The sequence below is a fragment of the Balaenoptera physalus genome (assembly GCF_965194825.1).
Source record: "Balaenoptera physalus genome assembly, chromosome: 8".
NCBI lineage: Eukaryota > Metazoa > Chordata > Mammalia > Artiodactyla > Balaenopteridae > Balaenoptera > Balaenoptera physalus.
This window is the reverse complement of record NC_138887.1, coordinates 15,121,686-15,140,620: the sequence shown is the minus strand read 5'-3', so window position 1 is coordinate 15,140,620 and position 18,935 is coordinate 15,121,686. Positions and strand designations below refer to the sequence as shown.

The window sequence follows — 18,935 nt, the reverse complement described above, 5'->3', positions numbered from 1 at the left end:
AAAGGAAAAAACAGAACAGTGTAAACTGTTTTGGGTTAGCTAATTCTATTAAGCTGAGATTTCGTTCAACTATCCTACTAAAACAAGGGGAACTTAATACGTATTAAATTCCATGATGAATTTTAACCAAACCTTACTGTAGTTACAGACATCAATGTCTAACAAACTTTAGGCAATTTCATTGCAACAGGTAATGAAAAAAGGTAACACAATTCCAGTTACATTTTGGTATAGGATAGTAGTCTGAGTGACCCCTAAGTAGCAGGAAACAACTGAGCACACAAATCAAAGAGGGAAAAAAGGCACTTGATCTTATTTTACTCGAATACTTCACGGGAATACCCGGTGCTTTACAATCACAGCAACAAACAGACCGCAGCTGGGCAGAATCTAATACAGATTGAAAAGAACAACAATGAAGAACGAAGTAATTGACGAAGCTTGACGATCTCAGTGAGGAACGCAGCTATGCAATTACATTTCAGAGGTGGCTTTAAAGGTGGTGAGAAAAGAAAGCATCTGAGAATGAAGGTTTCAGAACACACCATCGTAAGAAAACAAGCAAAAGGTTAAGGTAGAACAGCACAGAATGAAACTTTAATTAAACGGAAGCCAACTAATAGAAGAGTTTGAATAGTGTGTTTATTTAATACCTCACTTTTATGAGAAAGAGTGAAAAAAAAAATCACAGAAAAAAATTGTTCAGAAAACCTCTTTTAAACCAGAACTTGGGGGCGGTATACAGGGAGAAGCGAGGAAAGCAGGAAGTCTAGACCTGCATTTCCCATTCATAGTCTGACCTCGGGCTTGCTAAGTGCTTCTCAACCTTGTGGGCGCCTTTGCACCACCAGGAGAGCTTTTTAAAAAATATCAGTGACTCGGCCCCATGCAGCCAAAGAAATCCCTGACCAATTGCATCAGAAGATCAGGTAAGACGGAACCCAAGCACAGGCATTTTTTTCAAAGGAGAGAAAGTCAGAGACATTCTTTGATGAGTCATCCAAAGCTAAGAGTTCTGTCTTCTCTACACAATTTGAACCTGATCACTCAATGTGTTTTTAAAACAAATACGGTTTAAATTACTAGTATCCAAAATTTTCAAACCCTATAAAACTAAATAGTTCCCCCTTTCGAATTATAGTTTTCTCCAGACATATGCCCAGGAGTGGGATTGCTGGATCATATGGTAACTCTATTTTTAGTTTTTTGAGGAATCTCCATACTGTTTTCCATAGGGCTCCCTTTTCTCCATACCCTCTCCAGCATTTATTTGCAGACTGTTTAATGATGGCCATGCTGACCAGTGTGAGGTGATACCTCAGTGCAGTTTTCACTTGCATTTCTCTAATAATTAGCAACGTTGAGCACTTTTTCATGTGCCTGTTAATAGCTAAGACATGGAAGCAACCTAAGTGTCCACTGATAGATCAATGGATAAAGAAGATGTGGTACAGAGAGACAGATACATAGATAGGTAGGTAGACACACAATGGAATATTGTTCAGCCATAAAAAAATGAAATAATGCTATTTGCAGCAACATGGATGGACCTAGAGATTATGATACTAAGTGAACTAAGCCAAAGACAAATATCATATATCACTTATATGTGGAATCTAAAAAAGGGTACAAATGAACTTACCTACAAAACAGAAAGAGTTACAGATGTAGAAAACAAACTTATGGTTACCAGGGGGTAAGGGCGGGGAGGATAAATTGGGAGATTGGAATGGACATATACGTACTACTATATATAAAATAGATAAGTAATAAAGACCTACTGTATAGCACAGGGAGCTCTACTCAATACTCTGTAATGACCTATATGGGAAAAGAATCTAAAAAAGAGTGGATATATTTATGTGTATAACTGATTCCCTTTGCTGTACACTTGAAACTAACATGACACTGTAAATCAACTATACTCCAATAAAAAAATTTTTTTAAAAGATAAATACATAAATAAGTGAATAGTTCCCCAATTTTCGAGAGGAGGGAACTAGGGTTCTGAGAGATACACTGACTTATGCGAGGTCCAAGTGAAGCAGCAACACCAGGATGGGATCAAGTCTCCCAGGGAGGATAAAGGCAGACCCTGAGCTGGGGCCTGACCCTATTTCCGGCTGGGCTGGGTATGACGGGACCACATGGAGCCACACTGTTGATGAGGGCCTGATGCCACTGACTTTCCAGGCACAGGAGAGCATAACCTCGGGGTTCCCACCCCTTACGGAGTGATGAAGATAAAAATAATCCTAGGAGCTAAATTATCGAGCACTTTGTATGAGCCCGACACGATGCTAAGTGCTTTAATCCTCACAAGAACTCTCTGACCTAAGTACGATTATTATCCCCAATTTATAAATGAGGAAACTGAAGCTGAGAGTGCTTTGTCTTCTCTCCAAAATGGTGGAACTGGAATTGTAACAAAGCTGTTCTCTCCCCCAACCATGTATTGCCTCGAGGGAATGCAGTAAACAGGCAGCTGGAAGCAAGGCTACTGTGCCCTGTATCTGCCCTATCTTCTCTTTGTCACAAGGCATTCTCACACTGGAAAATGGAAACAGAAGCACCCTGGAGTCTTCCCAGTGCTTTCAGATTTTCTCCGATTAAATAATTAGTTTCTGTTGTTTGGGAAAGGATGAACATTGTATGGAATGATTTTTCTTCTCCCTACACATACACACACACACACACACACACACACACACTCTCTGTCTCTCTCTCTCTGTCTCTCTCTCTGTTCCAAATTAGTAGAAGCTGAATGGTAAGATTTAATGCCACTATTTTGGAGACTTCAGCTCAGACAACTGTCAGAAGCGTCACCACTGAAATCTGTCCTAAATGATTCAGTCCATCACGACATGTGAATTTAAAAGCTTAACTGAAATCTCTGGAACGTCATTTACAATTCCTTAGGAAAAAAAATGTATGAAACATTCTTATACTCATATCTTATACTAAGATCTTCAAAATCTTAGAGAAGTATCTTTGTTGCAGTTTGCTGGCCCAGTACATTTACATTATGTAAATGATTTCCTTTCTTTAAACAGCGCCATTATTGGCTATAATAAAATCTAATTTACGAATATTCCACATATGAAACATGTTTTATTTAAGAGGCTAATGCAAAAGCATCACTGCTTCTGACACCTTAGGCAGATCCTAATTACACTGTGGCAAAATCATCTTCATAGCTCAGTTAAAAAATAACGTGAAAAGTTGGTTTTCACTATACACTTCTGGGAAGAAACAAAAGAGTGACAATAAAAATGAAAACACAATTTTGAGAACTGGAAGGGGCCTGGAAGGTGTATCCAACCATCTATCTGCCTACGGCCTATTCCATTTTCAGGGAACTCGGTATGGAGTCGAATCTCTCTTCCTCTGTAGCTTTCACTCCTCCGTCCCAGTTCTGGCCCTTGGAGACAGATCCAGATTCACATCCTAGTGTAAACTTCCCCAACCTCAGCCCACTGTTCAGGAAAGCAGGAATCACCTGCTGTTTTAGCAGAGGTGGCCACTGATAGGACCCGGGGTAAGGACCTGACTCAAGGGCATCCACAGAGGCTGGTGGATGACCGATGAGGTCGCTTTGCACCAAGGTCTCTGCCCTAGAAAAGAGATGATAATCAAATTAACTCTCTCTGGGATCTGGAGTGGATATTGGGAGTCAGAAGAGAACCTATTGAATATGCACAGGTGAGCAGAAAGGCCAGCAGAGAGAAGGCAAGATTTAAGACTCATTCCCTGAAGTAGCCTCCAACCCTGATAACTTCTCACTTCCCATATCCAGACAGATATCAGTCCCTCCTCCTAAAGGTGCCTGTTCTCTGCAGCCCCAAATGCCCAATACTTAGGGACTAATACTGGGGCACCTCATTTACCAGCCATTCTTATAGCTGCATATCAGGTTGACAGTATCTCCATTATCTTTTTGTAGGTATTTTTGTTAGAACCAACAGAAGCCTTTACTTGCACCCCATTCATATTTCACCTTTTCTTCTTACACTGGAGGTTTTTTTGTTTGTTTGTTTTTACTTTTTTGGCCATGCCACGCGGGATGTGGGAACTTAGCTCACCAACCAGGGATTGAACCCGCGCCCCCTGCATTGGGAGCACAGAGTCTTAACTACTGCACCACCAGGGAAGTCCCCTATGTCACCTTTTTAGAATGGAGTTCATCATTACAGCTTGCCAAAAACATGTGACGTCTCAATTCTGTCCTTCCAAAACATGTTACGGCTTTCACCTCCGTGTCATCCACAGATTAGACCAGCATGCCATTTAGAATGATGTTCATGCTATGACACAATACGGAATTGGACACTATTTCACAGAGCCCACGGTGGTATAAAAAATAGTAAAAACCAAACTGTTAATAAATTAAAATGAATTTATTTTAGTCTCGAGGCCACTCTTTAAAATAATTACCAATTCTCCAAATTGACAGCAAATCATCCTGAAGATATAAATAGTTACATAAACTGACATGACCAAGCAGTTCATTTTGCTGGATAAAGGTTTTAACATGTACTTGGTAGAGACTGCAAAACCCAGAAGAATTAGGCTTTAGCATCATTGGGGAAAATCAGGCCATAGTTGAGATAATTGGCAACATGAACTTTGTGGTTATAGAGTAATTACCCGTGCAGCAGACCAAGAAGTTATATTTGAGAAACATACTGTGAAAACAGAGCCAAGCTCGCCTCATCCTTCCCTGCGGCAATCATGAAAATCAGCAGAAGCTGTCATTTTAGGTATCTGGTATACCCCTGTCAAAGTGGAATTGGTCTCCAAAGATCTCAACTGCTTTGTCTAACTTTGCTTTCAGTAAGTCACATGGGATTTCTCTTTACAGTAAAAAAAAATCCCACACACATATGGGCACCTAATTTACGACAAAGGAGGCAAGAACATACAATGGAGAAAAGACAGCCTCTTCAATAAGTGGTGCTGGGAAAACTGGACAGCTACATGTAAAAGAATGAAATTAGAACTCCCTAACACCATACACAAAAATAAACTCCAAATGGATTAAAGACCTAAATGCAAGACCAGACACTATAAAACTCTTAGAGGAAAACATAGGCAGAACACTCTATGACATAAACCACAGAAAGATCTTTTTTGATCCACCTTCTAGAGTAATGGAAATAAAAACAAAAATAAACAAATGGGACTTAATTAAACTTAAAAGCTTTTGCACAGCAAAGGAAACCTTAAACAAGACAAAAAGACAACCCTCAGAATGGGAGAAGATATTTTCAAATGAAACAACAGACAAAGGATTAATCTCTAAAATATACAAACAGCTCATGGAGCTCAATACCAAAAAAAACAAGCAATCCAGTTAAAGAATGGGTGGAAGACCTAAATAGACATTTCACCAAAGAAGACATACAGATGGTCAAGAGGCACATGAAAAGATGCTCAACATTACTAATTATTAGAGAAACACAAATCAAAAGTACAATGAAGTATCACCTTACACCAGTGAGAATGGCCATTATCAAAAAATCTAGAAACAATAAGTGCTGGAAAGGGTGTAGTGAAAAGGGAACCCTCCTGCACTGTTGGTGGGAATGTAAATTGATACAGCCACTACGGAGAACAGTATGGAGGTTCCTTAAAAAACTAAAAATAGAACTACCATCCAACCCAGCCATCCCACTAGTGGGCATATATCCCGAGAAAACCATAATTCAAAAAGAGACATGTACCACAATGTTCACTGTAGTACTATTTACAATAGCCAGGACATGAAGCAACCTAAGGGCCCATCGAAAGATGAATGGATAAAGAAGATGTGGCACATATATACAATGGGATATTACTCAGCCATAAAAAGGAACGAAACTGAGTTATTTGTAGTGAGGTGAATGGACCTAGAGTCTGTCATACAGAGTGAAGTAAGTCAGAAAGAGAAAAACAAATACCGTATGCTAACACATATATATGGAATCTAACAAAAGAAAAAAATGGTACTGATGAACCCAGTTGCAGGGCAGGAATAAAGATGCAGACATAGAGAATGGACTTGAGGACACGGGGTGGAAGGGGGAAGCTGGGGCGAAGTGAGAGTAGCATCGACATATATACACTACCGAATGTAAAATAGACAGCTAGTGGGAAGCAGCAGCATAGCACAGGGAGATCAGCTCGGCGCTTTGCAATGACCTAGAGGGGTGGGATAGGGAGGATGGGAGGGAGGCTCAAGAGGGAGGGGATATGGGGACATGTGTACACATATGGCTGAGTCACTTTGTTGTACAACAGAAACTAACGCAGTATTGTGAAGCAATTATACTCCAACAAAGAGATCTATTAAAAAAAAAAAAATCTCACACTAAAGGGCTTTTAAAATTCTTGTGTCGGCTTTCCTTAGTTTTTTCTGTCTCCACCATGACTGTCAGGCCGTCAAGCTGTAGTTTCTCATGGTGGTCAGCATGCCTGCCTAGAGCAATCAAACCCATCCTCATGGCTCCAATTGGATACTTCCGGTCCTCCCAGGGTTGACTCTGCATAAAGGAACACTAGAAAGCTTCACCGGGAGGGCCTGATGGACCAGTCTTAAAGAAAGCATGAGTGTATGTGTACATTTCATGTCATTTCCGTTGACCATGCAGAGGCCCTCTTGGTGTGCTTCTTTTTTTCTCAGATGTGTTGAATTGTTAAACTGTTCATTTGACAATGACTGTCAAGGTCCACCAGGGGCAGGTACAGCCCTGGGAGCCACAAGAAACACAAAGGTGACTTCAGACTAGACAGCTTCTGCTCAAGGACAGAGATGAGAGATCATAATACCACCTTGGGTTGTATGGCACTTTGTGGTTTATTTTTCACAGAAGTAATCTCGCTTAATACAGAAAAATAAGTGTTCTTCCTGACATTTTACACATAAAAATAAACTAAGAGCAGGTGACTTCTCAGTGATTCATCCCAGCCAGTAAGTGGCAAAGCCAGGACTCCAGAAGCAAGCTGTGTGATTCTGAGTGGCGTTACTTCCACCAACTCACAGGTGCAATCATGGCTTACGCGGATAAAATGACTACATAAGCAACATATATTGCATGCTTATTCCATACTGGGTACGTCTGTAACTGGCTGGCAGATATTTGATCTTCATAATAACTTTACGAGGTGGGCAATCTTATTCTCCCCAGAGGAGAAAACTAAGGCACAGACAGTGGAGTAATGGCCCAAGTTTGTATGGCCAGTCGGTGGCAGAAAGTGATAAACACCAGAACAGTGCCACCCAGAAGAAGTGTGGAGAAAGTCACTGGATCTGTTGCTAGGAAGAACGCTAAGAAAGTTTTGGAACGTTTTCTAGCATTTCCAGAACAGTGAGACTTTTCTTCTCTTGTAAATCCTGTGAGCAGACACTGGCATCAGAGATGAGAAAAAGATGGCAAATCCAAGAAAAGAAGGAAGTGTGATGCTTCCCCCTCCCTCCACCATGGCTATGGATATGCGAGGGATCTGCCGGCACAGAGAGCTTCTAGCATATGAATACCATCTGCTTCTTGAATACGTGCTATGTATATTTTCTGTTATTTCAGATTCTTTGGACAGATCACACTGCTTGAGCAAAGCAGGAAGAAGAGACCCTCGGCATTCGTGACCTTATGTTTGAGGTTGGTGATTTTACAGTGACTGCCTGGGAGGCTCGTGATCTGGCAGTTTGCTGGGACACCAGTTTGCATCACACAAAGTTGCCAGTGGCTCTGCACTCACACCTCTGTGGGGTTTCTGGATTCTGAACCACTGTGCTCAGGTAGGAAAGGAGGGAGCCAGTAAGAAAGAAGTGCTTCAGCCTTCTTTTGACATGTGAGTGACTATCACGGGCCAGATGTGGGCTAAGGGCCTCCCGGACAATACTTCTCTTAATCCTATAAATAATCCCATAAGGTGGACATTGTCATAGCAACTTTCTACACGGGCATATTGAGGCCCAGAGAAGACCAGTAATGCACCCCAAAGTCAGAGAGTTTGTCCATGTCAGAGATGGGATTGCACCCGGACTGTGTGACTCTGTGCAGTGGCATGCCTCTTCTATTTCTGCTGAAGGTATTAAACAAGCAAACAAATAAACAAAAGCTTTGTGAGGAGGGGAACACACTAGGTGAGAGAGAAAACTAGTTAATGTTAGAGAGGTAGTTCACTTTAGATGTGAGATTTTTGCAAAAAAGGAACCACAGGGCACTTGGGGGAAATTCTTCCACGGAAAAAGCCAGGAGCCTCTACAAACATTTCTATACTGTTGAATTTATTTATTTTTTTTAAATTTATTTATTTTTGGCTGCGTTGGGTCTTCGTTGCTGCACGTGGGCTTTCTCTAGTTGCGGTGAGCGGGGGCTACTCTTCGTTTCGGTGCACGGGCTTCTCATTGCAGTGGCTTCTCTTGTTGTGGAGCACAGCCTCTAGGCGCACGGGCTTCAGTAGTTGTGGCACGTGGGCTCAGTAGTTGTGGCTCGCGGGCTCTAAGCGCAGGCTCAGTAGTTGTGGCGCACGGGCTTAGTTGCTCTGCGGCATGTGGGATCTTCCCGGACCAGGGCTCGAACCCGTGTCCCCTACATTGGCAGGCAGATTCTTAACCATTGCACCACCAGGGAAGTCCCTTGAATTTATTTTTTAAAATTTATTTTATTGAAGTATAGTTGATTTACAGTGTTGTGTTAGTTTCTGGTGTACAGCAAAGTAATTCAGTTATACCTATACATATATATTCTTTTGCATTATGGTTTATCACAGGATATTGAATATAGTTCCCTGTGCTATACAATAGGACCTTTTTGTCTATCCATTCTGTATATAATAGTTTGCATCTGCTAACACCAAACTCCCACTCCGTCCCTCCCCCACCTCCCCTCCCCCTTGGCAACCACAAGTCTGTTCTCTATGTCTGTGAATCTGTTTCTGTTTCATAGACAAGTTCATTTGCGTCATATTTTAGATTCCACATATAAATGATATACCATGATGTTTGTCTTTCTCTGTCTGACTTACTTCACTTAGTATGATCATCTCTAGGTTCATCCATGTTGCTGCAAATGGCATTATTTCATTCTTTTTTTATGGCTGAGCAGTATTCCATTGTATGTATGTACCACATCTTCTTTACCCATTTACCTGTCGATGGACATTTAGGTCACTTCCATGTCTTAGCTATTGTAAATACTGCAGCTATGAACACAGGGGTGCATGTATTTTTTTGAATTATAGTTTTGTCCAGTTCTGCCCAGGAGTGGGATTGCTGGATCATATGGCAACTCTGTTTTTACTTTTTTGAGGAACCTCCAAACTGTTTTCCACAGTGGCTGCACCAATTTACATTCTCACCAACAATGTAGGAAGGTTCCCTTTTCTCCACACCCTCTCCAGCATTTACTGTTTGTGAACATTTTAATGATGGCTATTCTGACCGGTGTGAGGTGGTACATCGTTGTAGTTTTGATTTGCATTTCTCTAATAATTAGTAATGTTGAGCATCTTTTCATGTGCCTATTGGCCATCTGTATGTCTTTTTTGGAGAAACGTCTATTTAGGTCTTCTGCCCATTTTTTGATTGAGTTGTTTGGTTTTTTGTTATTGAGTTGTATGAGCTGTTTGTCTATACTCTTTTTTAAAAAAATTTATTGAAGTATACTCTTGAATTTAGAGATGCCCAGAAGTCTCAGAAATCAGTCCCCATAGGGCCTGCTGTGTTCCTAGGAATTCAGAGGTACAGGGAGAACCGTGTCAAAGGCAGGAAAATACCTGGTGCAGTGCTGGGGATGTGTGTGGCTGACAGGAATACTGTGAAGGGCAGGTCAAGTGCCTGGGGCGTCCAGAGGAAGGAAAAGGTTCTCCCCGCTGGGATCAGGCAGTAAATACTGACAACCTCATTGAGAAGCTGGCAGTGAAAGAGAGGGAGAAACGGAATGGTACCTCTAGGGAGCAGCAGAGATGAGAAGTGGTTTTTGGCCAGAGGAGATCTGAGGTCATTTATAGGCTGAGGAGAAATGTAATAAGGAGAAACAGAGAAAATGAAGCTGCAAGTGGCAAAAGCAGTGGACAGAGCCAAGGCCAAGAGCAGCGGGCAGGGACACGCACTTGGAGGCAGGGACTTGCTATCACACTGCAGCCACTTTACCTCGATCTAAGGGGTGTGTGCACTCACTTCATGTCTCCTCCCTTGTTGGAGAGAACACTCCTCAGGCTGAAGCACCTCGGGAAATGAATTTTCTAGAACCAAGGCAACAAGCCCATATGCAAAAACCTGCTAATTTGCATACTGCCCCGCCCTCTTGCTAAAGAATAGTTGGAGTGAGTGGAAACGAAAGGAAATGCCCACATGCCTCAACAGTAATACACATGCTTTGCAACCTTGAACTTGAATTTAATAGAACAAATCAAACAAATCTGCCTGGGTGACTCTGAGATGCAACTGAACTCGTTCCAACTTGACCAGGGCTTTATTTATTTTGCTTAACGCCAGTCATTTATGCAAATCGCTTAACAAACATGGAGTGAGTGCCCGCCTACGTGACCACTTCCAAGCTGGAACGCTAATGGTGTTTATTTTTGCCCCTCATTTTGACTGGATTGTTTTAGACAGGGTTTTATTTTATTTGGGGAGAACTTCTGCAGGTGATTTTAATAACATGTTTTTCCTGATTAAAAACGTCTCTTCATTTTCCAATATATGAAAAGTAAAGTTTTAAAAAATTAAAACCAAATGTTATCTTCCACCCCAGAAATAAAAAAGTGTCAATGTTTTGGTGTATGTCTTCCAAGTGTTTTATTTTTCCTGAATACATGTGTGTGTGCATACACATTTTTCAAATTAGAAGTGGAATCATACAGGACGCACTGACTTAGTAACCTGCTGTTCTAACTTAATAATACAAAATGAACATATTCTACAAAATCATTTAATGTCTGCATGATATTCTAGCATATAAAGAAATCATTTTCATTTAACCGATTTCCAAATATTGGCCATTAATGCTCTTCCATTTGGTTGACTTTTTTATATCATTTTCTAAAGAGATACTATTTTACCAGCACTGGCTGAAAAACAATCAGTAAAACTCTTACCGTTGATAACGTGGAACATTATTAAAAGTTCCATTTCCTTCATCAGGATTTGTGATCAACTGAACTGAGAGGGTTTCAGGTTGGGTGCCAGCTCCGAGAAGCAGCAGCCCACGTTCCCACCCGGCTCCCACCGTCCCCATCACAGCCCTGCTCTGGCCAGATTTTCCATACATCTGCAGTTTGGCAGTGGGTGGTCTGCTCAATTACATATGATCAGAGGCACTGGCTGACTCTTAGATTATTGTTAAAAGCTTGACTTTTCCAGTGAACATATCAGAGCAGGAAATGTGGACACATCGGTCCCCCATCCCTGACTATGTGTGGAGACAGTCCTTCGTGGGATGGAAAGAAATTTTAGGGGAAACACTGTTAATCTGACATAAAAATGATAATGTTTCTTCTTGTCTTAACATGGTCAGATTAGGCGTCAAAAAGAGACATATTATGTCTCAAAAGAAACAAAGGGCTAGGTTGTGAAATTATAAATAACTATTTTCATTGGTGTTACTATTATTAAATATCAGATGAGAACAGCTATAACAGCTCACGATTCTGGGTCTCATCTGTACTGGTTCTCCACGCCCCTGGCACTTAGGAATCCACAGGTGATGTGTTCGCTACCTTGACTGTGGCTACGGTTTCACAGGTGCACACATGTTAAAACTGATCAGATTGTTCATTGTAAATATGTGCAGTTTGTTGTATGTGAATTGGACCTCAAGAAAGCTGTTAAAAAATTAAGACCCCAGGTGCCCCAAACTCACACCTGAGATGCTGATTTAACTGGTCTTGAGCAGTTCTCCTAATGTGAAGCCAAAAAATCATTGATCTAATATAAAACGAATCTTCCCAGAGCTAATAAGATGCTAAATTGATATAATTGACATGAAGTGGCAAGAGAATATTTTTAAAGAAGTGATTCTATCATCTTCAAGTACAAGACTATATATCTGCCTTTTTCAAAGTGCTACCCAGCTAAGAAATTTAGTCTTGCCTTAAGACTTTGTAATAATTAATTAATCAAATTTTAAAGAGTCTACTGCGTACTAGGGACTATTCTAGGCAGATGACAGATCATGTAGAACCGATATTGTTAAGAGGCCAACATTCTCTTAGGTGGATTTAAACTAGATTAAATCCACAAACTAGTTGAAACATTGATTTATCTAGGAAAAACTAAATACACAAAATGTCAAAATGAACCTGTTATGGCCCCAAAGGTCGATCACGGATTCTCTATGACAGCAGTTCAAATCCAGGAGGTTTTGCTCTATTTGCCAAGCCACTGAGCTGGGCACAGGCTTTTTAGCAAGAATGTGGGAAAAGCTGTCCCAGAAAATTGGAAGCTTCCTGCCAGAGGGCACCACCATCCCCTCCGGACAGCAGAGGCTCCATGCCATGTTCCATCTATAGATCCAAATATAGCTTCACATCCATAATAAAATAGCCAAACCCTCTTATTATAGAAAATTCATATTCAGTATTCACTCACATATGTCTTTACTCTGTTATTAACGTGAAACTTTGAAGATAATTAGTGTTGGCTTTGAGCGCAGTTTGGAACTGCACCCAGCTGGAAAGGGGCCATGGAGCATAGGGTCTCACTCCTCACCGAGGCTGAGCACGCTCGGAAAGTGATTAGAAGAGAAAGGAATGGAACCAGCCCTCATTCAGAAAGAAACAATCTCCTTGAGCTAACCGGGCTGGCTGCGGGTGGTGGTGAAGACAGAGCTGTGGTTGTCACAGGCATGGCCCTTCTCAGTTCCTCGTCATCTCCAGCCTCCATAAGACACAGCAAAATGAAATCAGATAAATGAAGCACCCTGGGTTGGGGAAGGAACGAGAGGCGTGGCACGTCCGGGGAGCTGCTTGTGATGAGGCAGGAACACCTGAGCAGCTGAAAAAGGCGGATGAGGGGCAGCAGACGGTCCCAAGGGAACACGACCCCTTTAGTCAGAGAATGAATGAATGAACGCCAGGCAGGAATTCGAGAACAAGGTTAGGGCTGAGGAGTGTGCAGAGTACTGACAGAAATGTAAACTGGGAAAAGGTATGATTGCCAGGCTGCTGACTACTATCACCACTTCAGCTGAAAAGAAGCAATACTGACGTTTTTTACTCAATAGAAATGGATGAAATATTTTATATCCCTTACAGGAAAAAAAGCAAGAGCAGCTTGTAAATTACCATCAATAACCAGCTCGATGCCTTTCACGGCTCCCTCCCTGCTAACAGCCTGCTACACTCATACTAAAAACTGGGGTTCCTCTTGACACTTCCTCCCCCAAGGTCCCCATCTGTCTGACACCCCCTGTTGGCCTCTCTGCGGAGTCTCTTTAGATCCATGCCTACATCACTCTTCAATTCCCTTTTCACCCCTGACGTTTCTCAGATCACCCCAAACTCCTCCAGGTACCATGCCAGAGGACCAGGTCACCCCATCTTCATCCCAGTGCCCAGCGCAGGGGTCCAGGAACCCAGTGTTTTTTGGGGGGGGACATGAAGCCTTAGTCACACCCCCTTCCAATGCTCTGGGTGTTTGAACATCACATTATGAGGGACCTGTGATGAACCCTCATTACAGTGAGAAATTCAACTTTAACAAAACTTCCCCAGGCAAAAACAAGTCTCACACCCCATAGAAACTGTGAACACAAGGCCATGTTTACTTCAACTTCCTAGATAAATAATAGGCATCGACTTATGGAGGAAATCTAGATTCTAACACGATGCATATGAAAATTTCTAGTTCTCAGTACCAAACTTGAACCCCCCTAATTTATATTCTGCCTATTATGTCTTTCTTCTTAAAAAGCTATATTTGATTGATTGATTTCCCACTCAATCAAGATAGGTATGTGTCCCACCTTTGGCTTATTTCTGCCACTATCCTTGGTTGGTTTTTAAATCATTACAAAACAGAGTCACAGATGTAGAAAACAAACTTACGGCTACCGTGGGGAAAGGAAGGAGGGAGGGATAAATTGGGAGATTAGGGCTGACACATACACACTACTGTATATAAAATAGATAACTAATAAGCACCTACTGTATAGCACAGGGAACTCTACTCAATACTCTGTAATGGCCTATATGGGAAAAGAATCTAAAAAAGAGTGGATATATGCATACGTATAACTGATTCACTTTGCTGTACACCTGAAACTAACATGACATTGTAAATGAATTTTACTCCAATAAAAATTTTTTTAAAAATCATTACAAAAAGCAGAACACTAAGCCATGAAAAAACAGGCAGACTCAAGAGAACCTGTTCAGCACACAGATTTCTGACTCACGAAATTCTCAAATCCGGATTCTTTTTTTTTTTTTTTTTTTTAAGGAATTCCTTTATTTATTTTTTATTTTTTATTTATTTATTTTTGGCTGTGTTGGGTTTTCGTTTCTGTGCAAGGGCTTTCTCTAGTTGCGGCAAGCGGGGGCCACTCTTCATCGCGGTGCGCGGGCCTCTCACTATCGTGGCCTCTCCCGTTGCGGAGCACAGGCTCCAGACGCGCAGGCTCAGTAATTGTGGTTCACGGGCCCAGTTGCTCCGCGGCATGTGGGATCTTCCCAGACCAGGGCTCGAACCCGTGTCCCCTACACTGGCAGGCAGATTCTCAACCACTGCGCCACCAGGGAAGCCCTCAAATCCGGATTCTTATGTTGCATTTTAGTCCCACTGCTGCAACTGAGCAGACCTTGAATTTCAAGTTAGCAAATGTCATTAAAGTATAGATACAAAAACATCAGCCCATGTGTATAAACTAAAGAGCCCAGAATCAAATTTTGGTCTGTTTCCTTGTAGTATGATTTTCATCATCACACATGTATTTCACCAGATTTCTTAAAAAGAGCAAGCCCGTAATAGTGATTTCAGTGTAACTTAATACTCATCATACAGACTCTTTAAAACATTACAAGCCATTTCACATGAAGCCTGGAGGATAATTTTGGAGACGAGATGAAGGTGAAACATGAGAGCGCTCTTTAGAAATATGATGGGTTTCCAGGAGTGGAGAGGTTGGCAATCCTCACTGCCCACGAAACTCCCAGGGGCACTTGCAAAAATGCGTTGATGCTTGGCCCCATTCCCAGTGACTTAATTGGTCTAGGGTGGGGACTGGGCTTTGATCAATTTTTGAAGCTCATTCTAATGTATATTACAGTCAACCTTCCCTGGAGGTAGATGTTACTTCAATAGAAAACTAACAACTTTGTAACAAGCAGAGCTGGCCGAGGAAAGAACAGGTCACCTCATGCGGGGCGAGTCCCCCTGTGATAGCAAGTGTGGATGGAGGGATTACACGTCTGAGCCCCTCTCAGGGACAGTGGAGAAAGGGGGCCTAAAGTCTCTGAAACTGATTTTTTTCTTCTATACTAGTTCGACCTAGGGTCATTATTTAAGTGAGAGCAAGAAAAGAAAATGCCTCATTTGCAATGCCATCTTTGGAACAAAAACAGTTTGTCTTAAAATCTTTCACATTGTCCACATAAGACTTGTTAATCTGTACAATAATATCAATTGTATTCTGTTTTAGTATTATTTTAAGGAAATTTCCTTCCACACTGAATTATTATATTCTAATTTTTGATACTTTTTTTCCAACTTTCTACTACTTCAGCCTATAAAAGATCTCTTTTTAATAGTTGGCATTTGGTTTTCTTCAAATCATAAAAAAGGATTCCTCATCCTAAATGTTCTGTGAAACATCATTGGTACAGAACTATCTGTGGCTTCTTTACAAATATCTTTCCTTTTTTTTTCCTTTTTCATTCTTAAGCATTAACATGAAAATTTCCTCTGACTCCTTCTGAGAGATGAACTTTGGTTCTTATTTTATTTGTTTATTTTTTAAAATTTTATTTTTGGCTGCGTTGGGTCTTCGTTGCTGCACGCGGGCTTTCTCTAGTTGTGGTGCACGGGCTTCTCATTGCGGTGGCTTCTCTTGTTGTGGAGCACCGGCTCTAGGTGCACAAGCTTCAGTAGTTGCAGCTTGCAGGCTCTAGAGCGCAAGCTCAGCAGTTGTGGCACACGGGCTTAGCTGCCCCGTGGCATATGGGATGTTCCCGAACCAGGATTGAACCCATGTCCCCTGCGTTGGCAGGTGGATTCTTTTTTTTTTTTTGGCTGCGTTGGGTCTTAATTGCTGCTCATGGGCTTTCTCTAGTTGTGTTGAGTGGGAGCTATTCTTTGTTGCAGTGTGTGGGCTTCTCTTCTCATTGCAGTGGCTTCTCTTGTTGTGGAGCACGAGCTCTAGGTGTGCGGGCTTCAGTTGTTACAGCACGCGGGCTCAGTAGTTGCAGCATGTGGGCTCTAGGGCACACGGGCTTTAGTAGTTGTGGTGCACGGGCTCAGTAGTTGTGGCTCGAGGGCTCTAGAGCACAGGCTCAGAAGTTGTGGCGCACGGGCTTAGTTGCTCCGCAGCACATGGGATCTTCCCAGACCAGGGCTCGAACCCATGTCCCCTGCACTGGCAGGCAGATTCTTAACCACTGCGCCACCAGGGAAGTCCCGGTTCTTATTTTAAAAGATGATACCTCTGGAGTTTTCCCCCCTTAAATTTATTTATATATTTACTTTTTTTTTTTAGAGTGAAAGCAGATTTATGTAGGGAGATACACACTCTACAGACAGTGTGGGCCATCTCAGAAGGCAAGAGGCCCAGAAATATGGAGTGGTTAGTTTTTATAGGCTGGGTAATTTCTTTTTTTTAATTTTTAATTTAATTTTTATTTTATCCTGGAGTATAGTTGATTTACAATGTTGTATCAGTTTCAGGTGTACAGTCCCCCCTTAAACTTAGACAAGGGAACACATGCAGAAGCAAACAGAATACAAAAAGGAAGTCCCTTCATGTCCCAATGCTTAGTTGGATTTTTTTTTTCAGTTTTGCTCATTATTGTTTCTTAAATCACTGGGATGACAATTATATATGCTCTTTTACAACTTACATTTTCAATGTCCTGAGATCCTTCCATAACAGTACACAAGGGTCCCATTTTTTAACAGCTACATAACACGACGTGCCTTAGTTTGTTTTCCATTTCACTGTTGATAGATACTTCATTTGAAGCCATTTTCACTATTAGAAACAAAACTGCAATGAACAATCCTGTAAATATATTTATGTCTACATAAATTCCCCTCAAACTGGAATTTCTGGGTCAATAATTTATTTGCATTTCAAATTTTGATTAAAAAGTATCCCAAAAGGCTGTGATTATAAGAATGTATAAGAAAACTGTTTCTCCACCTCCTTGCCAACACTAGATACCATCAACTTTAATTTTTCCAATCTCAGAGGCAAAACTCCAAAGTTTGGAGTATAAGCCAAAGTATAAATAGCAATTTTCTAGATTGGTGTCATATTTTTCTTTTAATTAGAAGCTAAACTATCACAGCAGAAGTCTAAAATCTACCCCAAAACCTGGAATTGTGCTCAAGATTCTAAGACCCCAAAAGACCTTTGCAGACGTCTTCCTCTTTATCAATCCTTACCATTACAACCTTCAAAAGACAATTCAAAATTCACCTCCTCCAGGAAGCCTCCCTTGATTACTTCCCTGGATCTTACTTTTATTCTTCTTCTACTCTGATCCCTCAACACTTATGTGTTTAGTTTGTGTTGACTCTTAAATCTCCCTTTGTATCTCCCAATAATACCAGTAAAGTAGAAACATAGGAGGTAATTAACCAACAAAAGTGAATGAAGATTTATTAAATATTTAGTTATTCAGCCAATATCTATTTATGGGGTGCTGTATTGGACCCAACATATGTGCTTTTCCAGATTGGCCTGCCCCTCACCACACTGTCCCTCTGGGTGGCTTGCTCCATATACAGTCCCTGCCCCTGGGGCCATCTTGTCTCCCAACACCACCAGCTGTCTCCGTCTCCCTGGGAGGTGGGCAGGGAGGAATGGCTCTGGCTCAGCCTCTGTCACGAGCACCGTGGCTGGTGCTACAGAAGCTCTGGTACCCTAGTCCACCCTAACTAGTAATGGACTACCAGCTACCACCACTTCAGGATCCCCAGGAAGCACCGTGCTGTGGGGTATAGGGTCTGGCTTCCCCACAGGCTGATCAGAGGGGCTGGGCCATACAACCTGGAAACAGGGACTTAAAACCCAATGGGGTGACCTTGGTCAGTGAGAGACAGGACACCAGAAGGAGCTGGAAGATCAATTCCTTGCCCTTCCTTCCCGTGACAGACTGTTGTGAGGTACAGTGGTTCCAAACACCTGTCTGCAAGACAACGTAAGTCACAGAGCAGCCAGCTGTGCTTTCCTGAGAAGCTATGGGCAGCTTGGTAATAGGTTATTGTGTTTGTGTTTTGCTTCCCCTATCCCCTCACGATTGCTTTTCTGGAATTGCAGCTCCTCACAAAGCCCTCCCACCTAAGTTTTGCCTCAGACTCTGTTTTCTAGAGAACTCAAGCTAAGCCAACCCTACTAGCTCCACAAACACTGCACCATACACTAGACTAGCCTGGGAAGGGGTACGAAAGACAGAAAGAAGAAACCAAACCTGCTTGGGGAAGCAAGACATCTCCACAGGTAACAATAAGTGAAAAAGACAAAGTGAAGGAAGGGAATAACCAGAATGAATGAGATAAAGGGACAATTTGTGCAGAGGATTAGGAAATGGGAACTACTTGAATACTATGCAGTATTCTTTGTACAGTAAGTCCCCTAAATATGAACCTTCAAGTTGCGAACTTTCAGAGATGAGAACGCATTATAAACTTATTACAGTACAGTTCTACATAGCCGGTTGTGTTAGCTGGGTACCTAGGCTAACTGTTGGACTTCCGAACACACTCTTGGAACAAAACTCATTCGTATGTAGGG

General features: G+C 41.8%; 1 protein-coding gene across 18 annotated transcripts in view; it reads right to left on the bottom strand.

The window, feature by feature from the left end:
* Positions 1–18,935, bottom strand: part of NRCAM (neuronal cell adhesion molecule) — a 317,729-nt gene that overhangs the window by 251,238 nt on the left and 47,556 nt on the right. The window lies entirely within an intron of this gene.